This window comes from Canis lupus, chromosome 35 (assembly GCF_048164855.1).
Source record: "Canis lupus baileyi chromosome 35, mCanLup2.hap1, whole genome shotgun sequence".
NCBI lineage: Eukaryota > Metazoa > Chordata > Mammalia > Carnivora > Canidae > Canis > Canis lupus.
Window position 1 is genome coordinate 15,317,361 of NC_132872.1, and position 22,311 is coordinate 15,339,671.

The 22,311-nt window shown below is 38.6% G+C and overlaps 1 protein-coding gene across 6 annotated transcripts in view; it reads right to left on the reverse strand.

The window, feature by feature from the left end:
- Positions 1-22,311, reverse strand: part of NECTIN3 (nectin cell adhesion molecule 3) — a 301,843-nt gene that overhangs the window by 107,901 nt on the left and 171,631 nt on the right. The window lies entirely within an intron of this gene.

Genomic DNA, 22,311 nt, shown 5'->3' on the forward strand with positions numbered 1-22,311 from the left:
TATGGCTTAACACAATAGCCATTTTATTATATGTATGGACTGAAAAAGTACAATAGCAGTCAACATGGTGGGGATGGCTCATCTCTACCCCATGATGCCTAGCACCTCATCTGAGAAGATTCAAAGACTGAAGGGGCTGGGCTGGAATCACCTGGAGGTTCTCCATATCTGGTGCCTGGACTGCCATCGAGCACTGACGTGAGGTCCGTCTATAACTTGACTTCCTCACAGCATGGTGGCCTCAGGGTTGTCAGACTGCTTCCATGGTGGTTCAGGGCTCCACCTCAGAGTGTTCCAGTGAACAAGGTAGAGCTGCCTCACCATCCATAACCCAACTCAGGAATTACACAGCATCACCACCATCATCTCTAATGATCAAAGCAGTCAAGTCCCTATACACTCAGGGGAAGGACCTCAGCTCTCAGTAGGAGGAGTGTCAAAGAATTTTCCAGCCCATTTTATAAACTGCCACACTCTCTTTGCCTCTAAAATTCACCCTCTCTCAACATAGCTGAGTGCATCTAGCACTAAGGTTAAAAAAAAATTCCTATCACAACTTGAGTAAGACTGGATAACTTATCTGCTTAATAAAGGTGTTAGACTTGATCTTCTTAGGTTCCTTCCTTGCAGCTTTCACATTCCATGCTTCCACTATTACAGTGTGTTGAATAATGCCATCCCAAAATTATTATCTGCCTGAAACTTCAGGACATGACCTTATTTGGAAATAGTCTTTGTAGATGCAGTTAGCTAAGGACCTCAAGATCAAATCATGATAGGTGGAAAATGAACCCTAAATATAATGATAGGTGTCTTTATAAGAAGAGGAGAGAACATAGAGGGACACAAGGAAGCCATGTGAAGACAGAAGCAGAGACTGGAGTGATGCTACCACAAGCCAAAAATCCAGAAACTGAAAAAGGCGAGGAAGGGTTTCTCCATTAAAGCCTTCAGAGGGAGCATGGCCCTGTTGCCACCTTGATCTCAGAGCTCTAGCCTCTGGAACTGAGAATTTGTATCGCTGCAAGCCACCAGGTTTGTGGTAAATTATTATGACATCCTTGGGAAATAAACGCGATTACCTGCTCCATTTCTTCCTTTCCCAAATCAAGACTCAGGTACCACAGGTATGAAGCTCTTCCTGACTCTCCGCTCCTTACCTGCTCCACACTGATGAGTTCCTTCATGAGCACAGCAGTGAGAAAGTAAAGAACAGAGACACAGGGGAAGGGTGCTCATCATCTAAAGCCTTAGTGCAACCCAAGTCACCTCCTAATTGTTTTGTTGTCTTTTCCCTTGGGCATGAGCAAAAGGTAAGGCTGGGGCTGATGAGGAGTCCAACTATATGGAAGACACAGACGTGCTCTGACGCAGGCTCTTGAGGAGCCTTCCCTTGGAAGAGAAGATGGAATGTGTACACTGCACCCACCATCAGCACCTGCTCCTCGAGAAGAGAAACCCAGCATGGCAAGACTGTGCACCCCGAGTGCAATTATCTGTATTCTCAAGACATGGAAACAAGAACAGCTTAGGCCTGATAGGACAATGTCTTGGAAGCAGGAAAAAAAAGAATACACTTAATTCCATTGGGTCATAAAGAGTCTACCAGTAAATCACAAAACTGCTAATTATTCAGCAGTTCCCATTTTGACTCCTAAAGACTTTGCGAGCAGCCCAAGGCTGGCTGCTCCTCCGCAGCTTCAGGGATGCTTTCATTCCTTTCTCTCCACTCTGATGTGGCTTTCTCCCCACCCCCATGGCTGCTGAGTCCAGAAACCAAAGCTTTCTCATAAGAGAGTTCCCCCTCCCTCTCCCACATCTCATTTAAATTTCTAATTCCCCAGAGCTTTAAAAGAGAGAGAGAAAGAGAGAGAGATGCCTCAAGACAAGCCAAATTGAGAAAGTCAAAGTGAATAGTAATAAGGGGTTCAATTACAGACCACGCATTCTCCTTTTCTGGGTGACAAGCACACTCATACAATTTGACTTCCTGCCCTCGTTTTACTTTGAAAGTGATTCGAAGGCCTCCATATATTTCAAAGAAAGCATCTTGCCCACCATATTCTATCTACATAGATTACAAGCAAGCTAGCCTAAAAGAAGAAATTTTATTTTGAAGATAAAAAAAAATTGCCTTTTTCAATGCTCTCAAGCTGATGTTAATCAGATATTTAGAATATAGGGCCTTACACCATTAAGAGAACATTTCTTTTTTATTTGTGCAAACCATTTTGGGTAGATTGTGGAGAAAAGGAACATATGTAATAAGGACATTAATTTTTCCTTTACAAGGCAGAAGATCACAGAGGACAGCAAAGGAACCGAGCTGTTTATGGTGGGAGGAGCAAAACAGGCTGGCTAATAGGGCATGCAGGTCAGTGAATACTGAGGTACTGCTCAGAGCCCTTCTGGAAGCTGCAGGAATTAAGCCTTTTGCTCTTGTACTGTGGCCTGGTTGACTTTGCACCAGGTCGAAGCAATGATCTGTATAATTGCAAAGCCTCCCTATTACCAGGGGCTGTCACTTCAGAAAGTGATGTCTGGGATCCAAGCCAGATTTTGGTTTCACCTTAGCTTTCAGGATACTCCATATTGATAAAATCAAGTATATTATGGTGCACAAAGGAGGCAGAGAGGGAGCAGGAGGTGAGAGGCAGAGAGGGAGCAGGAGGTGAGAGGCAGAGAGAAGAAGGGTGAGAGGGGAGGTGGAGAAGGAGGGGACAGAAATAATTGAAAACTACCAGGAGAGGAGGTTGGGCCAGAAGGTGGTCTACAAGGTGGTGAAACTGTTTGCAAGAACGGCTTGTCTGTATCTGTCAGGAAAATCATTGCAAGGATGCACAGCAGATTTCCTTCTAACCAAGAGTCTACTTCTCTACCTGTTTTCCATCACAACTTGTGCTCCAGCACCCCCAACTTGGGAAGTGACTCCATGTTGTTACAAATGAAGCTCCATGAGAAATCAGGGAATACTGGCTCTAGTGCTGACCCTGGTAAATGTCAAGGGGGTAAGGGTATCCAACAGCCCACTGACCTGGGTTCTTCAGGAATCTGTGGATGAAAGAAGGGTCCTACAGGGAGCAGACGGGGGCACCTGTAAGTGTTCAACAAATAATTGTTGAATGATCTGAGTTTAAAAAAATATATTCTGTATGCAATAGGAATACATAATTTAATTTTTAAAAATCATTAAAATAATGTTATAGGGAATATAGTCAATGATACTGTAATAGTGTTGTATGGGAATGGATGGTAGCTATACTTGTGGGCATAACATGACATATAGAGGTGTCAAATCACTATCTTGTACACCTGAAACTACTATAACATTGGGAATCAAGTGTATTCAAATAAAATAAAAGTTTTAAAGTCATTAAAGGCAGGCCTAATCTTGAACTATATTCAAGTTTGAGGGTTTTTTTCCTGAAACTCATCTTAGAGCTTAATCCACGAACCCTTTATTTTCCTCTACCCATCTAGAATCATCAAGATACTCATGAATCTTTAGAGGCTCCATGCATTTTAGTGGTTTTCAAAAATCATAAATTGCAATGCAAACAAAATATAAGATACAAAAAAAAAGCAGTAAGAGGGATGATGGCATGAAAAGATTATCACTCTCTTGGTATATTTTGCTATGCCTGTCCTTTTGGATAATTATCACCTTTATTAAGATCCACACTCAAGGCACTGTCATCTTAAATCATGCATCATTCATTATTTAAGTTGCGAAGTAACTTAACACTGTAGCGCACAGAAAACACTGTAGGTACAATTCAAATTTGGTGGAGGCAGGGGACATGAAAGAATAATGCACTGGGGTGTAATCTCAACTCCACCAAGTCATTCTATAGAATTCATGTCTTCCAAGAAGTCCTTCTAAACTGTGAAAATCTCTAATGGAAGCAAGACAGGCCTATCCTTCTTAGAAACTCAGACCTCCTTATAGGTTGCTACCGTCCTCTTCCTTTGAGAAACGCTGATCCATCTCCCTCTTAATTTATTTTTGGCCCAGGCTGTTAGTCTATAATGAATGGCAGGAATAATCAGCTGATCAATACTGGTGAGTCTGCAGTAATAGGGAATTTTCTCACATTCACAGGACTTGGGAAGAAGAAAGAATACAATTGTCTTTCTCACTGGCAGGTGAACAACTCAAGCAATGGTGTACCCAACTCCATTACATTCTGCCCCTGCATCCTGGGAAAAGCAGCACTGCACCTTCACAAAGCCTTGAGTGGACAAGATCTCCTCCCCTCTGTATCCTTTGAATCTCCCTAGTGACTGGTACATGGCTTTTACCTCTCAGTAACAATTCTCTCAGTAGTATCTCCTTTTGGTTCTCAAAGTGAATTCACATAGATTAGCTTGCTTGGTCTTCTAATCATTTTGCTTCCAGTAGATGAAGAAAGTCTGAGATGTTAAGTGATTTGCTCAAAATTGCATGCCTAGTAAGGAGGGGCCAGAAAACCAGATTTCTTCACATTATAGAAAAATTAGGCCTGCTTAGCTGCTCAGAAAATAGTATTTTGGACTGGACAATGGGTTAATAATAATCCTAATCATCATAATAATGTTATCATCAAGGAAAGATGAGCAGGAAATGTAGTAAAGTCCTCTGGCCTAGGTAATAAGCCCAAACCAAGAATTAAAAGGTTGAAAATTATTAGCAACATAAGCTCTGTTTGTTTAAAAAAAATTCATGTCCCTGTTTTTAAATTGATGGAGTAAAAGAAGGAGTCATCACAGGTCTCCTAGTCTCAAAGATTAAGTTAGTAGGTGCACATTTGAGTGGCTGAAATTTCCTTGAAGCTATGGACAATAGTGTTTTTATAAGTTATGCCCACCATAATTAAAGATCTGACTACGGGGAAGTCCATGTGGCTCATGGTATAGAGCTGCCTTCACCCCAGGCCATGACCCTGGAGACCTGGAATCAAGTCCCACATTGGGCTCCCTCCAAGGACCCTGCTTCTCCCTCTGCCTGTGTCTCTGCTTCTCTCTGTGTGTCTCTCATGAATAAATAAATAAAATATTTTAAAAAAAAGATCTGACTATGTGATTATGCCTGATAAATGTAGACGAAATCAAGTATAGTTTTTTATGACATCATTCCTTTGGTATATGACAAGGAAATCATTAACAGCTTTCTACAAGAAAGCGCCCACCTCTAGTTGGCACTTCTTCCTATTCATCTAAGCAAACCCCCTCACCATTCCTTAACTTTCTGCCCATCCATCTGAAACCATTATTTCACATTATTACGATTCTGCTATTGCAAATGGAAATACACCTTTGTCTTTGTGCATCAGCCAGCACATCTATTACAGTATTTATTGAGAGTATACCATCTTAGGCACCATGGGTAGAATAGTGATCAAGACATCAAAAATAATCATTCCTACCATGAGTATGGAGGAAAATACACCTGTTTTATATAAAGTCACTACTATTATTGAAAGTTGTATGGAGTTTGCTTGTTTATTTGTTTTTATCCATCTGGGAATGGCTATGCTCCAGTATCAACAGAAGTGGATATGAGGACTCTGTCCAAGGTACCATCATAAACACTTCCCTACCCCTTATCCCCCATGAAGGAGAGTCAATGCTTAAAGTGCAAAACCTGGCAAGACTAGACATGTAGAAACCCTAATTATAAGTACATAAATATAACAGATGATGTGGAATAAAATCTCAAACTAACAGAGTAGCTAATAAAGTAGGTATTTACTGCAGTTGGCAACTTCAGCCTTCTTGGCAATGCACCACAGATTGCATTTTAAAGTTTTCATTCTGTCAGTAGGATAGTTTTTCTAGATGATAAATAAATACATTGATCTGTTATCAAAAATAACCCTAGAGATTATTAGAACATTTTCTTCCAAGTTACATTACCTTTGAAGTTTATTGCTGGTAATTTATTGCAGCACATTTAGCAGAGCAAGGGAAGATGGAGTTAGGTCAGACTCACAAAAACACCCATATTTCAAACATCAAGGATTCTCTGGAATTTCTTATTATATTAACTGACTTGATAGTCTACGTGGTTCAGGATCTGTCTCCTTTATTCTACCACTTTTATCTATTTAAATGTGTCTGCTTCTAAAAAGAATGTTACATGATTTAAATACATGTACTTAAAATGAAGATTAAAGAAACAATTTAGGGGAGAAAGAATAATTTTATCCATTACCGGAATGAGATCACTGTTGCAAGTAAACACTTATTTTATCTCCCAGCTTCCTAGTAGTCAAGGTTAACATTAAACATAACATTATAAACATAACATTATATAGCTATGTTAAAAGAAGCCCACAGTTTTATATGGGGGATCATGGCACTAAATTCCTAGACAATAGTCTTCCATTCTACACTTTGTAAGAAACAGTAAGCAATAGAGTGGGTGCAACAGAAAATAAAATTTTGGAGGTGATCACGAGATACTCTTCAAACAGTCCTTCCCTATGTCAAAACTTAACAAAAATCCAACAACATAAATAAAAGTTTGCTTGAAGATAGCTCTGTGGAAGTTCAGAGAACAGACCTGGTATATAATATCCTGAGGATCTTATTCTACACAAGAACAGACTTTGAAGAACCTAGAGAAATGAATAGATATCCTGCCTGTTTTAATCACAATTTGTCAGTTGTACTTGAGTAGATGCTTTACAGGAGCTATTGCAAGTCTGAGATCTTTTGCACGTGTCTAAAATGCTGATTTTCTGTGCTGTCGATTGATGATAGTCTTTTGAGTCTTTGCTGTGGACATGAGATGGACTTTTGCTAGGGCAAATATCAATGAGATTCCCTAATGTTGATTACAGGATATTAACCTTGACACTCCCTGCTCCTCCGGTATCACAACCAAAATGAGCTGCCCTGTTTGAGTGATTTTGCTGACCCACTATGAAGAAAACCACCAAGAAAAAAGATACAATTTTAGTTTGAAAGGCTTATGTGTTAAGCATTGAGTCTTTGTCAATAATTCATTTGTGTTTTTAAAGATATATCAACTCCAAGGTACAGTCAGAGAAGTAGAATCTTAAAATTGGAAGGTATGCCTTCAATGTTAGAATGCAAACAGCAATGGTGACAGGTAACTTACTACTAAGTGAGACAGCTTGTGGAGCTTTTAAACCACTCTAAATGTAAGAATGCTTTTAAATATAAATATATATATATATATATTTAAAATGTTTCATATAAAACTTACTTCTGCTTAACTTCTAGCTATGATCCTTTCTTTTGCCCTCTGATATGTGCAAGATATGCATGATAAATAGAAAACATCCATTTCAAACAATATGCTGAAATTTTAATTATGCCATGAGTAAAAAGTTTATCTTTGCTCATAGAGATCTGTAGTACACCAATATCATTTCAATACAGAAAGCTCACAGCACAACTGCTGCTTGTGGTACCACTAACATAATTATGATATTTTTCTCTATTGACTTAAAGCTTCTTTACTTCCTCCTGTGCTGAAGACTTAATCTGTATGTTTTGTGGACCTGCCCTCCTTCTATAGCTCCTAAAGAGTCAGTACTATGCACTACACGCTTCTACCCCAAGCTAGACTAGGATGGGTTGGAATATGCACAAATATCCCAACGAAAGGCTACCAATCCACAGCCTGAGTGCACTGGCTTCCATAGAGGAACTGGTCCCATATTATCCTTTCAATATTTCAACTGAAATACAAACTATGTCATTAGTCAGTGGTGAATACTGTAGCATGAAGATCATGAAGACTAGAGGCTGTCTTAGCAGTTTGAGGGGTCACTGGGAAACTGATGAATAGGACAAAATGAATATTTCAAAAATAATATAGAGCATATGCTCAGAAGGACTGAAGAGTAGAAGAAGCAATTTTGACCCTGCTGACCATGGTTTCCTGGTTACAGGGCTCCAATCCTCAGCTCCCAATATGAGCTCTATTGTCCTTAGAGTGCTCTCCCACCTTTACTTGATCTGATCTCCCTGCATCTCTGTTCCTTACAAATGAGGTAGCCCTGACCTAAGACGAATGAGACAGAAACATCCGAAGGGTCCACATGGAGAATCTTTGCTACCAAAGGAGAGTAGATGCAACAAGGACCCTGATATATGCCCCCTGCAGCTGAAATCCTCCCATCCACAATTCCATTTTATATGGGCTAATTTCAAGAACATAGATTGTTTCATACACTTTGATGCACAATAAAAAGGCAGACTGCAGATTAAAATAGATGAACCATGACTCCAGTCAGCTTTTGTGGCTCACAGTGCAAGTACACACACATAAAGCATCGAGGGCCCTTCGTACCATAGCTCGTCACCAGGAGCTTGATTCTGTTTAATGGTACGATGCCGGCCCCACTTCCCACGAACAGTGCAGATCACAGAATTTATGGAAACCTACGGGGACTCCTCCTCACACACCTCTCATCTTTGGTCTGCCATAATTCTGGGAGGACAGGACTATATCTGACTGAGGGACAGTGAGGGCAAAGGAGGGACAGAGCAGGTCATGATTGTGGTGAGGAAAAGATGTGGATGACATTTGAGAGCCACTGGTTTGGAACATGATTCACAGTATTTTCCAAAAGGGAGTTAGTACCTCAGAGCACACAATTTTGTACCATGCAGTATGTATTCATTTTCTAGCTCCTTCTGCAGCCTGCTACAGAGTTTCAATGAGTCATTCTTCACACGCACACTTTGTATTATTCCGGACACCAATTATTTTGAAAAATAATATGGAATAAAATGCTCTCTCATCACTTTATATTCCTAGGAGCTATTGGTAATTTCATCGGGTTTGTAATATTTCTTTCTTTTTTCTTTCTCTCTCTTTTTTTTTTTTTTTTGGTTCATAAAATTTACCCATCCCTGAAGCCTCAAGGTAATCATGCATGAAAATAAAAATAGGGATCCCTGGGTGGCGCAGCGGTTTGGCGCCTGCCTTTGGCCCAGGGCGCGATCCTGGAGACCCGGGATCGAATCCCACGTCGGGCTCCCGGTGCATGGAGCCTGCTTCTCCCTCTGCCTGTGTCTCTGCCTCTCTCTCTCTCTCTCTGTGACTATCACAAATAAAAAAATAATAAAAATAATAAAAATATTAGGAGGCAAAATTTACCCCACAAAATTCCCATTTTCCCAATGCCCAAGGGAGTTTTCTATCGGGAATTAGAGTGGGAAGCAAGAGGGAGACAGCAAAGACCAGGACTTCATAGTTAAAGTGATTGCTGGCAGGCACAGAAAAAAAAAAAAAAAAGGCAGAAATTATATTCAGTAAAGCCAGAGCAAAAAGACAGAGTGAAATGAATCGCAGGAATAATGTCTGCTCAGAATTTGAAAATTAAAATACTGCTCTGAATAGAACAGATATGATTCCCAATTGAACGACGAGCCGAAATCCAGGAAGCTTTCAAAAATAAATAAAAGGTAATCACAGTGAAGAATAAAAGTAAGTGCACCTCCTCATTTACATGGGTGGACAGTAGTTCCCCAACTACTCACTTATTGAAACGGATTGTTAACCAGACTGGGAGCAAAAGGAAATGGATCATAACGTTGCTCATTTTAATGCTACGTTCTCTCAATGAAAATGTGTTTTTAAATTAAGATATAACATGCAAGATGAAATCTCAACATCTGAGTGATCACAGAACTGAGAGGGATTCTGAATTAGCCAACAATCTACTGTTTGGGGCAAACAGTAGATTTTTTAAGTGACCCATCACTTTAAGTGACCCACCACTCTAATACAAGGGTTTATTAGGCAACCTCTGTATATCTTTCTCATGGAAATCCCTGACTCTGTAAGTAGCTCTGCCCTTATTGCTGCAGAATGACTGACTCAGCCACAGGATTCCTCATGTAAGCACACAGGAGCTAAGCCCTGTCCTCAACGGGTTTTCACATCTGTAAATCAGTTATGCACTGCCGGTTAACAAATTATTCTCAGACTTAGGGACTTAAAAACGACTTACTGGCTCATGATTGTGTAGCTTGGGCTGGGCTCCCTTGGGCAGTTTTTCCACTGATCTTTCCTGGCATCACTCACAGCAGCTTTATGAGGGGCAGATGGCCCGAGATGCCCTTATTCACCTAGATCTGAGGTGCCTCGTTCTCTCCCATGTGACTTTGCCACGTTTCTTACATGGAGGCTGCAGCCTTCCAAGAGGGCAAGCCCCAATTCCCAAGGGCATATTAAACCTCTGCTTGCATCATTTTTATTGATGTTCCACTGGCCAAAGTCACATAGCAAATCATGTAGCCAAGTCCAGAGTCAACGTGAGAGAGAAGTCACATCAAGGCGTGAAATTCCAGAAGTCATGATTCACTCTGGGCTAGCAATGTAACAATACAGTAAAACGCCCATTCCACATTTTTTATGTATCTTTTCAAACCATGTATTCTGAAGTATGCTTCAAGTAAAAAACTTATTGATAAAAGGCTTTAACTGAGGGTACTTATTTCAAATGAAGCCTATCAGAGGGGAGGTGGAGGCAATGGGTGAAATAGGTAAAGGGGATTAATGGTACATTCATCATGATGAGCACAGAGTAATGATGTGCAGAACTGTTGGATCACCATATTATACACCTGGAACTAATATAATGCTGTATGTCAATTGTACTTGAATTAAAATTAAACATTAATTAATTAAATGAAATTGATTAATTGAATTAAAACATAAATTTTGAAAAAATTAAATTAAAAAAATTGGGGCATCTTGGTAGCATAGTCCTTAAGCATCCAACTTTTGGTTTCAGCTCAGGTTATGATCTCAGGGTCGTGAGACTGAACCCCATGTTGGCCTCTGTGCTCAGTGGAGAGTTGGCTTGAGAATCTCTCCCCTCTGCCTTCTCCCTTCCCCTCCTCTCTAGAATAAATAAATCTTTAAAATATTTTTTTAAATATTTTTATTTATTTGAGAGAAAGAACAAGAGAGAGAGAGAGAGAAACACAACCAAGATGGAGAGACAGAGGGAGAGGGAGAAGCAGACTCATTGCTGAGCAGGGAGCCTGACGTGGGACTTGATCCCAGGACCCCAGGATCATGACTTGTGCCAAAGGCAGATGCTCAACCACTGAGCCACCCAGGTGCCCCCTAAAATAATTTTTAAAAGATTAACTCCTTACTCCCAAATTTCTAAACCATCTCTATAGACATTGTTTGCTTAACCAAGAAGATATTTTTAATTGTTTAAACACTTATTAACATAATAAACACTTTACACAATACAATTGAGGACATTCCAAATAATTGAGGGATCAAACTAATAGTGGTTTAAATGTAATAGAAAGCATTTTATTTCATTTACGATCATCTTAGATTTACCCAAAATTTGAATTCTTAGAAATATTTAAGGTTTAGCTTAGCCAAAATGCTGAAAGAGGATTTTCAGTAATTTTTAAAAATGAATGTGTGTATAAAACCTTACCGAAAGCAACTAAAGTGAATGTTTTTGAGGAAACTATGAATGGTTATCTATAATGTAACCCTTTTGTTTCACTTCCTCTCATTCTACGCAGTCTCAATTTTCTCCTCCAACCACTCAAATGTCCAAAAAACTCTTACATATCTTTCAGCCAACCCTATCTTTATGTCAACAGATATAAATTAAGTATAATAATAATAAAAAAAAAAGAAACTACTACTTTTATGGAGCACCTGAGTGACTCAATCAGTTAAGCATCCAACTCTTGATTTTGGCTCAGGTCATGATCTTGGAGTTGTGAGATCAAGCCCTGCCTCAGGCTTCACACTCAGCAGGGGATCTGCTTGGGATTTTCTCTCTCCCTCTCTTCCTCTGCCCCTCCCCACCCTTCTCTCTTGCTCTCTTTCTCTCTCTCAAAAAAACAAAACAAAAACAAAACAAAATAAGACAAAACAAAAAAACAGAGTATGAAACTTCAAAAATAAATAAATAAAAATAAAATTCCCATTCCAGGTTGAACATAGAATAAGGCACAAAGTTCTTGACCTGGCAATCATAGCTCTACATATTCTTCTCCCAAATCACCTTTGCTTTTATTGCCCCACCGAGTCCCATAGAAATGTTACAAAAGCAAAAACCACCATATTCTTTTACTTGAAGACAGATTTGCCTGCCATATCCAGAATTCTAACTTATCTTTGCTGAAATGCACTTTTATGGCCTCCACTCCCTAGATCTAGCTCCTTCCATCTGCCAAGAATTCTGGCCATCCTTCAGGGCCCATGTCATAGGTTATGCCTTCCACAAACACTTCCATGATTATCCCAACAAATGGGTATTTCTCCTTCCTCTGAACTTTGTATTCAGATGGAACAGTATAGTAGAAATGGTCCAGGCATTGGAATGAGATCAGTTTCAAACCCCAGCTCTTCCAATTATATGACTACTGCCACCGTAATTCAGGTTTCTTCACTATAAAACAGGTCTACTTTGTAGGGTTCTTGCAAGATTAAGTGAAATAACAGGGTAAATATCTAGGAAATTATGTAGCATATAATGGTCTTGCAGATCTAACTAGTATTAGGAGACACATCCATCAATTTTGTGACACTCAGGTTTTGTTTTGTATCCTCTTATTTTGTGAACAAATGTTTCCCATCATAGAATATGAATCTTTAAAGAAATAAGAGTATTGTGCCCCTATTTTATAGCTTAAGTCTGCTCCTCTATCATTCTAGTGTCTAGTGCTTACTCAATGTTAGTTGAAGATAGAAGAGAGGAAAGAAGGAAGCAAGGAGGGAAGGATTGTTGACATTCACTTTACTTCTTAAAGCAAATTACATGGATTATAGTATTTCTATTTATGAAGGGGCAAGTTAAGAATCACTGCCTGGTAAATATTGTAATTGCTAAGCTGCTAAGACATACTACATGTCATTGCAGGAAAACATTTTTTTAAAAACCATAGTATGTTCCTATTGGATGAGTAAAAATATCAAGGATTTATAGACCTGGAAGAGATTCTAAGAAATTGTTTAACTTAGCTTCTCCCTTCAAACAGAACTGCACTTGCTTCATAGAAACGAAGACGAGGGCTGTCTTCATAGGGGAGGAAAGTGAAGTTCCTGCAGAGAACACACAGACTGCTCGAGAGCCTCCATAGACACCTGCTGCTGAAAATGCTGGTGGTAGACATGTGAGCTCCAGCAGGGCCACTGTTAAAACTTCTTCTTGTTTGCCCATTCACAGAGATTTGACTACTCTCGTTTAGAAAGTTCTTGGGGGAGATAATGGGAGGCAATGAAACTAATAGGCAGGGAAATAGGACAGTATGATTCAAGTTATGGGTGCGGGGTGCGGGGGTGGGCGCCTTGGATAAATGAGTTAAAAGGTTACCAACAGAAGTTAGTAAAATCAAATTTCCATTTCCATGTAGACATCCAAATAATTTGATCTTGCCGAGATCTATGTGAAAATTTCTAAGGTTATCAATAGATGCAGAAAGACAGATACTGTGTAGCATCATTTACTTGTGAAATATAAAAAAGAAAAAAAAGTTAAACTCATGGAAACATTGCAGAAAAGTGGTTACCAGGATCCCTGGGTGGCGCAGCCGTTTAGCGCCTGCCTTTGGCCCAGGGCGCGATCCTGGAGACCCGGGATCGAATCCCACATCGGGCTCCCGGTGCATGGAGCCTGCTTCTCCCTCTGCCTATGTCTCTGCCTCTCTCTCTCTCTCTGTGACTATCATAAATAAATAAAAATTGAAAAAAGGTAATAAAAAAAAAGAAAAGAAAAGTGGTTACCAGGTTTGGTGGGGGGTAGGGTAGAGAATAGGGAGAAGCTGGTAAAAAGGTACAAATTTTCAGTTGTAAGATAAATAGGGTCTGAGGATATGATGTGTAACTATAGGTATTGTATAACTGAAAATGACTAAGAGAGTAGAATTTAAATGTTTCTCTGCCCCCCCCCCCAGAAAAGTAATCTGTAAAGTAATGAATGTGTTAATTAACTCAATAGTGGGAGTCTTTTTACAAGATCTTATAACTTTCTCAATTATACTTCAATGAAGCTAAAAAGAAAAACACAAAAATTAGTCTCTAAAACATTGCAATATTCCATATTCAATGGTCCTCAAGATGAGATGAAGAAAATTAACTTTAAGAAAGCCTTTTTGAACTCCAGAGCTCAAATTAACTATTCAATCAGAACATTAGAACTGACAATTTTGTTAGTTATACTTCAATCAAGCTGAAAAAAAAAAAAAAAGAAATCGTTGCTAAAGCCAATGCCATGAAGATTTCTCTCCTATGTCCTCTTCTAGATGTTTCATATTTTCAGGGCTTACATTTAGGTTCTTAATTTATTTTGAGTTAAATTTTATGTATGGTATAAAGTAAGGGTCCAATTTCATTATTTTTTATGTGGATGTAGTAAAAATATCATGGATTTTTAAATTTATTTTATTTTATCATTATGTAGTCTTAGAACTTGTATCAAAGATCATTTGAGTATATGCAGGAGGGTTTATTTCTGGGATCTCTATTCTGTTCCTTTCCATAAATGTATGTCTTTATGCTGGTACCATACTGACTGATTACTGTAGTTTGGTAATATGTTTTAAAATCAGGACATGTGAGACCTTCAGCTTTGTATTTTTAAAAGACTATCTTGACTATCAGGGATCACTCAAGATTCCACATGAATTTAAGAATTTTTTTCTATTTCTGTAAAAAAAAATGCCATTGCAGTTTTGGTAGAGAGAGATTGCATTTAATCTATCAACTGCTTTGGGTACTATGAACAGTTTAACAATGTCTTCCAATCCATGAACATGAAATACATTTTTATTCATTCGTCTTTTTAAATTTCTTTCAGGAATATTTTGCAGTATGGGTCTTTTTACCTGGGATACATTTCCTTGTAAGTATTTTATTCATTTTGAGGCTGCTGTAAATGGGATTTTCTTTAATTTCCTTTTTAGATTGCTCATTGTTAGTATAAAGAAATGCATCTGATGTTTGTGTGTTGGTTTTATATACTGTAAGTTTGCCAGATTTATTTAATTCTAACAGCTTTGTGTATGTGTACATCAGGATTTTCCACATAAAAAGTCATGTCATCTGCAAACAAAGATTTTACCTCTTCCTTTCCAATTTGGATGGCTTTTATTTCCTTTTCTTGTCTCTTTGCTCTAGCTAGACTTCCAGTACTAGTTGAACAGAAGTGGCAAGAGTGGGCATCCTTGCCTTGTTCCTGATCATAAAGGAAAAAGCTTTCAGGCTTTCCCCAATGAAAATGATGTTAGCTGTGGACTTGTCTTATATGGCCTTTACTATGTAGGTTATTCCCTTCTATTCTAGTTTGTTGAATGTTTTAATCATGAAAGGGTGTTGAATTTTGTCGAATGCTTTTGCTGTGTCAACTGAAATGATCATATGGGTTTTTTTTCCCTTCATTCTGTTTAATGTGGTATATTACATTGTTTTTTATATGTTACCGCATTCTGGCATTCCAAGAATAAATCCCACTTGGTCGTGGTGTGTAATACTTTTGATATGCTGTTGAATTCAGTTTGCTATTATTTTGTTACGGATTTTTGCATTAATATTCATCAGAGATATCAGTCTGTAGCTTTCTTTTCTTACAGTATCTTTGGTTTTGGTATCAGGGTCAGGGTAATACTGGCCTCATAAAATGAATTTGGAAGTGTTCCCTCCCTTCCAATTTTTTTGGAAGAGTTTGAAGAAAATTGGCATTAATTTTTCTTGGAATGTTTGGTAGAATTCTCCAGTGAAGCCATCTGATACTGTGTTTTCTTTGTTACCAGACTTTTGATTACTTATTCAGAATCCATATTGGTGATAGATCTGTTCATATTTTTTAATTTCATCAGGATTCACTCTTGGTATGCTGTATATTTCTGGGAATTCGTCCATTTTTTTCTAGGTTATCTAATTTATTGGCATATATTTGTACTCGGTAGTTTCATCATCCTTTTTTCCCTGTGACATCAGTTGTAATGTCTCCTTTCATTTCTGATTGTAGTTATTTAAGTCTTCTCCCTTTCTTTCATGGTAATCTAGCTATTTGTCAGTTTAGCGATTTTTCAAAAAAAAAAAAAAAAAAAACAGCTCTTGGGGCAACTGAGTGGCTAAGTTGGTTGAGTGGCTGATTCTTGACTTTGGCTTTTAGCTCATGATCACAGGATCCTGACATCAAGCCCCGCATGGGCTCTGCATTCAGCAGGAAGTCCACTTGAGGATTCTCTCTCTCCTCTCCCTCTGCCCTCCGCCCCCCTCCCACTCACACATGTTCTCTAAAATAAATAAATAAATCTTTTTAAAAATCTCCAATGTGTAAGTTTTTCCCTATTGTTTTTCTACTCTCTTTCACCTGTTTCTACTCCAATATTTATTATTTCTTTCTTTCTGCTAACTTTGAGTGTAGTTTTTTTTTTTTTTTTTTTAGTTCTTTGAGGTATAAGATTGGGTTATTTATTTGAAATCCTTCTTCTTTTTTAATGACCACTATAAACTTACCACTCTGTACTGCTTTCACTGCATCCCATATGTTTTGATACACTGTTTTAATTTTCATTTGTCTCAAGAAATTTTCTGATTTTCCTTGGGATTTTTTTTCTTTGGTTGGTTGTCTAAGAGTATGTTGTTTAATTTCCACATAATTGTGAAATTTCAGTTTCCTTCTGCTACTGAATTGTAGTTTCATTCGTTTTTGGTAAAAAAAAAAAAAAACTTGGTATGACTATTAATAAATTTAAAAATCCAGTCCCCCAGAGACATAGTACATGATTTCATTTATATAGCAGTCTTGAAGTGACAAACTTTCAAAATTGGAGAACAGGTTAGTAGTCGCCAAAAGTCAGGAATGGGAAGGAAGTGAGTGTGGCTATGAAAGATGGCAAAAGGGATCCTTGTAGATTGTCTATAGCAATGCCAATATCAGGGTTGTGATACTGTACTATAGTTGGTAAGATATTATTGGAAAAACTGGGTAAAAGGGTCTATTCTGTATTTTTGTACAATTGCATTTGAATCTATCATTATTTCAAAATTAAAAGTTTAATTTAAAAAAATCCTTAGAGAGGCAAGTATAGCAGTCAGATAAGAACAAGCTTCCATTCCCAATTTATCATTAATTCTGGTTTCTTTGGTCACTGTCTTAAGCTCCCCGAATCTGAAGTCCCTTGTCTGTCAATGGGTTTAGAAGCACCGATCTCACAGAGGTGTAGCAAAGATTCAGTGAATGTACAGGAAGCCTATTTCTAGACACATAGTAAATAGTTTAAAGAACACCATACTTAGTTATTATTGCACATCCCCTCTCTCAATACAGTCTATGGCTGATGAGCATCATTTTAGGGAGAGAGGAGAAATATCAAGATAGAAAAACAGGAAGACTTGCTTTTCACATTGAAGCTGGGCAAAGGCTTACTGTAAATATCTCAGAAGTATGAATTATAATGAGACACAAATGCATTTATAATTAAACTAAACAATTTTATGAACTGGAAACAAAACTGCTGCCCAAATTTTTGTATCTCTCTCTCTCTTTCTCTCTCTCTCTCTCTTCTTTTTTAATGAAACAGAGAACCAATTAAACAGCCCTGAGTAGAAGCCTGAATAAGTATTAAACAGAGGCACAAAAGTGATAAAGATAATTCCTTTCTAGTTTCCTAAATTGCTAGCAATAATAAGTGGAATCAATTAAAGTTTTCCTAAGATGACCTTTCTTCTTCCTTGAAAAGAAATTTCTAAGATATTTACACCCATACGAAATAAATTCTCCAGGGTTTAACATGGGGAATTTTTTTTCTCAGAATTAGGAGAGGCTATAAAGTACTCAGGGCATGTGGACCATCTCTTTCCAAGAATAGTGGTAGATGGCGGTAGCAACTGAAGTCTCTTGAAAATATATATAAATTATATATATTATATAATATATATATAATATGTATATACATATACACACACACATATATATATACAATGATTGCTTTTGTCTTTTTCCCTGTCAAGCAGCTAACCATCAACCAAATGGACTGAACACCATTTGCATGTTTCATCTGTCCTGATCACCAGCTCCTAAAAAGGGAGGAAAAGAAACACTCCAGGTCAGGATAAATTTAAGCAGTCTGTAAAGTCGAGGATATCATGACATCCTTTGTATCTTAAACCATCATGGATTCAATAACTCATGGAACATGAAAATTAAACTTTGAAAGAGAGAACAAAAGAACCCTGCATAACATGGAGAATATGATTTTCTTAATGAGATTTTGCTATTTGTGAAGATAAATCTATTACCCTGGTGAAATGGAAAGAGCATGGACACTGAAATCAGAAAAAAATGTAGTCCAATTACTTGCTGTGTGACTTGAGACAAGTTATTAACCTATTTGAGCTGCAAAACTGTAAAACTGGGATGAAAGCAGCTGTCTTGTTGGTAGTTCTGGAACTAAATGAGAGCATATGGATTATGTGCCTACCTTAGTGCCTAGCTCAAAACAGGAACTCACAACAGTGTTGGCTCTTTTCTTTCTTTGCCCTTATACCTTTCATTTCTCTTGTCATCGTGGCCTATTATTGGGCTGAGCTTATTATTACTCCCAGCTTTTGATCATGAAATTGTTCCTTAAGGACTGAACCCTGATTTTTCATGGCAAGGCTGAAGGAAGACATGATGCCTATCAAGTCTGAATATTCATTTCTAGGGTATTATCGACAAGTAAATCCTTCCAAATCAATTGCAACCTACACATATCAAAATTCACATAACATTCATTCTTTGGAATATTGAGGAGAGAGAGATGGGTAAAGGGAATGAAGGTTAGAGAGGAGTTCAAATCCAGTGACAGGAAGCCCTTCATAGATCAATGGGTTCATTCCCATTGATGTTGTAAAGTGCATGGTCTCCCCTACAACCTGAAGTAAAGGTCTCTGAGTGAGGCAGACAAGTGCAAACATCTGCTTCTAACCCAGTTTCAGCCACCAAAAATTCAGAAAATTGCTAGTGATAAAGTGGTTGTCTCCTTGAATGAGAAAAGGAAGATGGTACCTATGCGTCAAGAAGCAGGAATCTGGGTTTAAGCCAAGGTCAGAGGGTCCTTTGATTACACTTAACCATTATATCTTCACTTCACTTATGCATTAACTTTTTCTTAATAGAAGCAACATACCACGGTAGGACACCGACATGTCAACAAATGTTAATAATAATGTGCATGAAATAGCAGTCAGAAAACTGATCCTTGGGACACCAGGGTGGTTCAGCCTTGGGCTCAGGGCATGATCCTGGAGTCCTGGGATCGAGTCCCACATTGGGCTCCCTGCATGAAGCCTGCTTTTCCCTCTGTCTGTGTCTCTGCCTCTCTCTCTGTGCCTCTCATGAATAAATAAATGAAACCTTAAAAAAAAAAAAAAAAGAAAAGAAAAAGAAAACTGATCCTTACATAAGCTTCTGGTGGTGCTGTACCAGAAAGTGAGAGACCCAACCAAGAGCCAACACCAACCATCCATCATGGGAATGAAGGCATCTAGGATCAGCCAGACCCAAGCTGACCAACCAATTATCTGAGAATATGATAATCCCAGCCAACACTAAAAAAGTAGAAGAATTTCCTAGGTGAGTCCAGCTCTGTGATATTGTGATTTGTAGCAAAAAATATTTATTTGGTCTTGTCCTCATTTCTGGTGCCTCCAAAACCCCTTGGAATTTCTTAAGTGACAAGAGAAATAAAGGGGTCCTTCGTTATTTAATGCGGTGACTTTTGGATGTAGCTAAGGACAGGGACCAGTTGCCCTAAGAATGGGCCATGTGATTAAAGAGTTGAAATTCTCAGTTCCACCCCCACTAACCTACAGGGAAGGGAGAGGAGCTGGAAGTTCAATCAATCACTAATGGCTAATGATGTATTCAATACTGCCTCTTGATAAAGCCTCTAAAAAAACTAAAATGATGGGGCTCGAAAGCTCCTAGCCTGATGAACATGTGGAGGTCCTGGGGGAATGGCATGCTTGCTGTCAGACACGACATGGAAGCTCTGCACCCCTTCCCTATACTTTGCTCCACGAATCTCTTCTATCTGGCTCTTCCTGAGTTATATCCTTTTATAATTAACCAGTAAGCTGGCAAATAAAATGTTTCTCTGAGTTCTGTGAGCCACTCTAGCACATGAATCAAGCCCAAAAAAAGGATAATTGGAACCTCCAGTCTATAGCCAGTCTGTCAGAAGCACAGGTGACAACCTGAACTTGTGACTGACATGTGAAGCTGGGGAGAGGAGCAGTCTTGAAAGCCTGAGCCCTTGACCTGTGTGATCTGATGCTGTCTCCAGGGAGACTGTAACAGAATTGAGTTGATAGGTGGACCCCTGGTGGTGTCAGAGAATTGCTTGCTGGGGAGGAGAGGGGGGGCGCACATTGTAACTGGGTACAGAATCATAAATCCAAGTTGCCGATGAACATAATTATAACCAAATACATAGTTATATTTTTAAGCCACTAATTTCTGGCTTGGATTTCTTACCTCATGATAGATTAACTTAACACACTAGGTAAGAGTGTGCTTACTTGGTATGCTTTTGATACAAAATAAAAGTCAGACACAGGAAACCTGTTATTCCCACCTTCTGTTTTTCTTATATCTAACTGGCCTTTGGGCCTTTCTCTTTCCTTTTTTCCCCATGATATTTCTGCAACCTTTGGGACTACTGACCACCCTCTTTTTTAAATGCCTGCCTTGATTTTCTTCACTGATGTTTGCTGGCATCCTCAATCTCACCAAGTCTCCAAGTCTCCTTCCAGTCCCTTTTGCTAGTGTCTCTTCCTGCAGACTTTCAGCACGCCACTTCTTGACCCTCTGCTCTTCTCTTTCAGTCTCACTCCTTTTGGTGAACTCACCCCAATGGCTTCATCTTGAGAATCATCCCATCCTGAAGACACGTAGGTTTCTACTATAACCTTGATCTCTGTATATCATTGGTTTTCAATAATTACCTGGGAATTTCTTTTTATACAGAAAACAAAATACAGGCATAGGCATGCTTTGTTATATTGCACTTTGTTTTATTACGCTTTGTGAGTATGGCTTTTTTTTTTCGAATTGAAGGTTTGTGGCAATTTTTCTAACAGCAGCATGTTCTTACTTTTTGTCTCTGTGTCACATTTCGGTAATTTTCAAAAGATCTCAAGCTTTTTAATTTTTATTATATTTGTTACGGTAATATGTAAGCAGTGATCTTTGATATTACTATTATAATTGTTTTTGGAGTGTCCATATAAGACAGTAAAGTTAATGGTAAATGTTGTGCGTGTTCTGAGTACTCTACCCAACAGCCGTTCCCCATCTCTCCCTGTCCTGGGTCCTCTCTATTCTCTGAAACACATAAATACTGAAATTAGGCCAATTAATAACCCTAAGGTAGCCTCTAAGTGTTCAAGTAAAAGTTACACGTTTCTCACTTTAAATCACAAGCTAGAGATGACTGATCTTAATAAGGAAAGTATGTCAAAAGCCAAGATAGGCCAAAAGCTAGGCTTCCTGCACCAAATGGTTTGCCAAGTTGTGAACAAAAAGGAAAAGTTCTCAAAGGAAATTAAAAGTGTGAGTCCAGTGAACACATGAAAGATAAGAAAGCGAAACAGTCTTGTTGCTGATAGGGAAAAAGTCTTAAGAGTCTGGATTGAAGATCAAACCAGCAGCAACATTCCCTTCAGCCAAAGCCTAATTGAGAGCAAGACCAGAACTGTCCTCAATTCTAAGCAGGCTGAGAGGTGAGGCAGCTGCAGAAGAAAAGTGGGAATCCAGTAGAGGTTGGCTCCTGAAGTTAAAGGAAAGAAGCCAACTCCGTAACATAAAAGTGCCAGGGAAAGCAGCAAGTGCTGATGTAGAAGCTGCAGCAAGTTGTCCAGAAGGTAAGTCATGAAGGTGGCTGTACTGAACAGCAGATTTTCAATGCAGACAAAACAGCCTTCTATTGGGAAAAGATGTCATCTAGGACTTTCATAGCTAGAGAAGAGAAGTCAATGCCTGGCTTCAAAGCTTCAAAAAACCGGTGGACTCTCTGTTAGGAGCTAAGGAACCTGATGCCTTGAAGTTGAAGCCAATGTTCATTTTCCATTCTGACAATCCTAAGGCCCTTAAGAATTCTGCTAAATCTATACTGTCTGTGCTCTAGAAATGGAACAACACAGCCTGGATGACAGCACATCTGCTGACAACATGGTGTACTAAATGCTTTAAACCCAAAGTTGAGACCTACTGCTCAGAAAGAAAAAAATATATATTCTTTTCAAAATATGACTGCCCACTGATATCACCCAAGAGCACTGATGGAGATGGACAATGAGATGAATGTTGT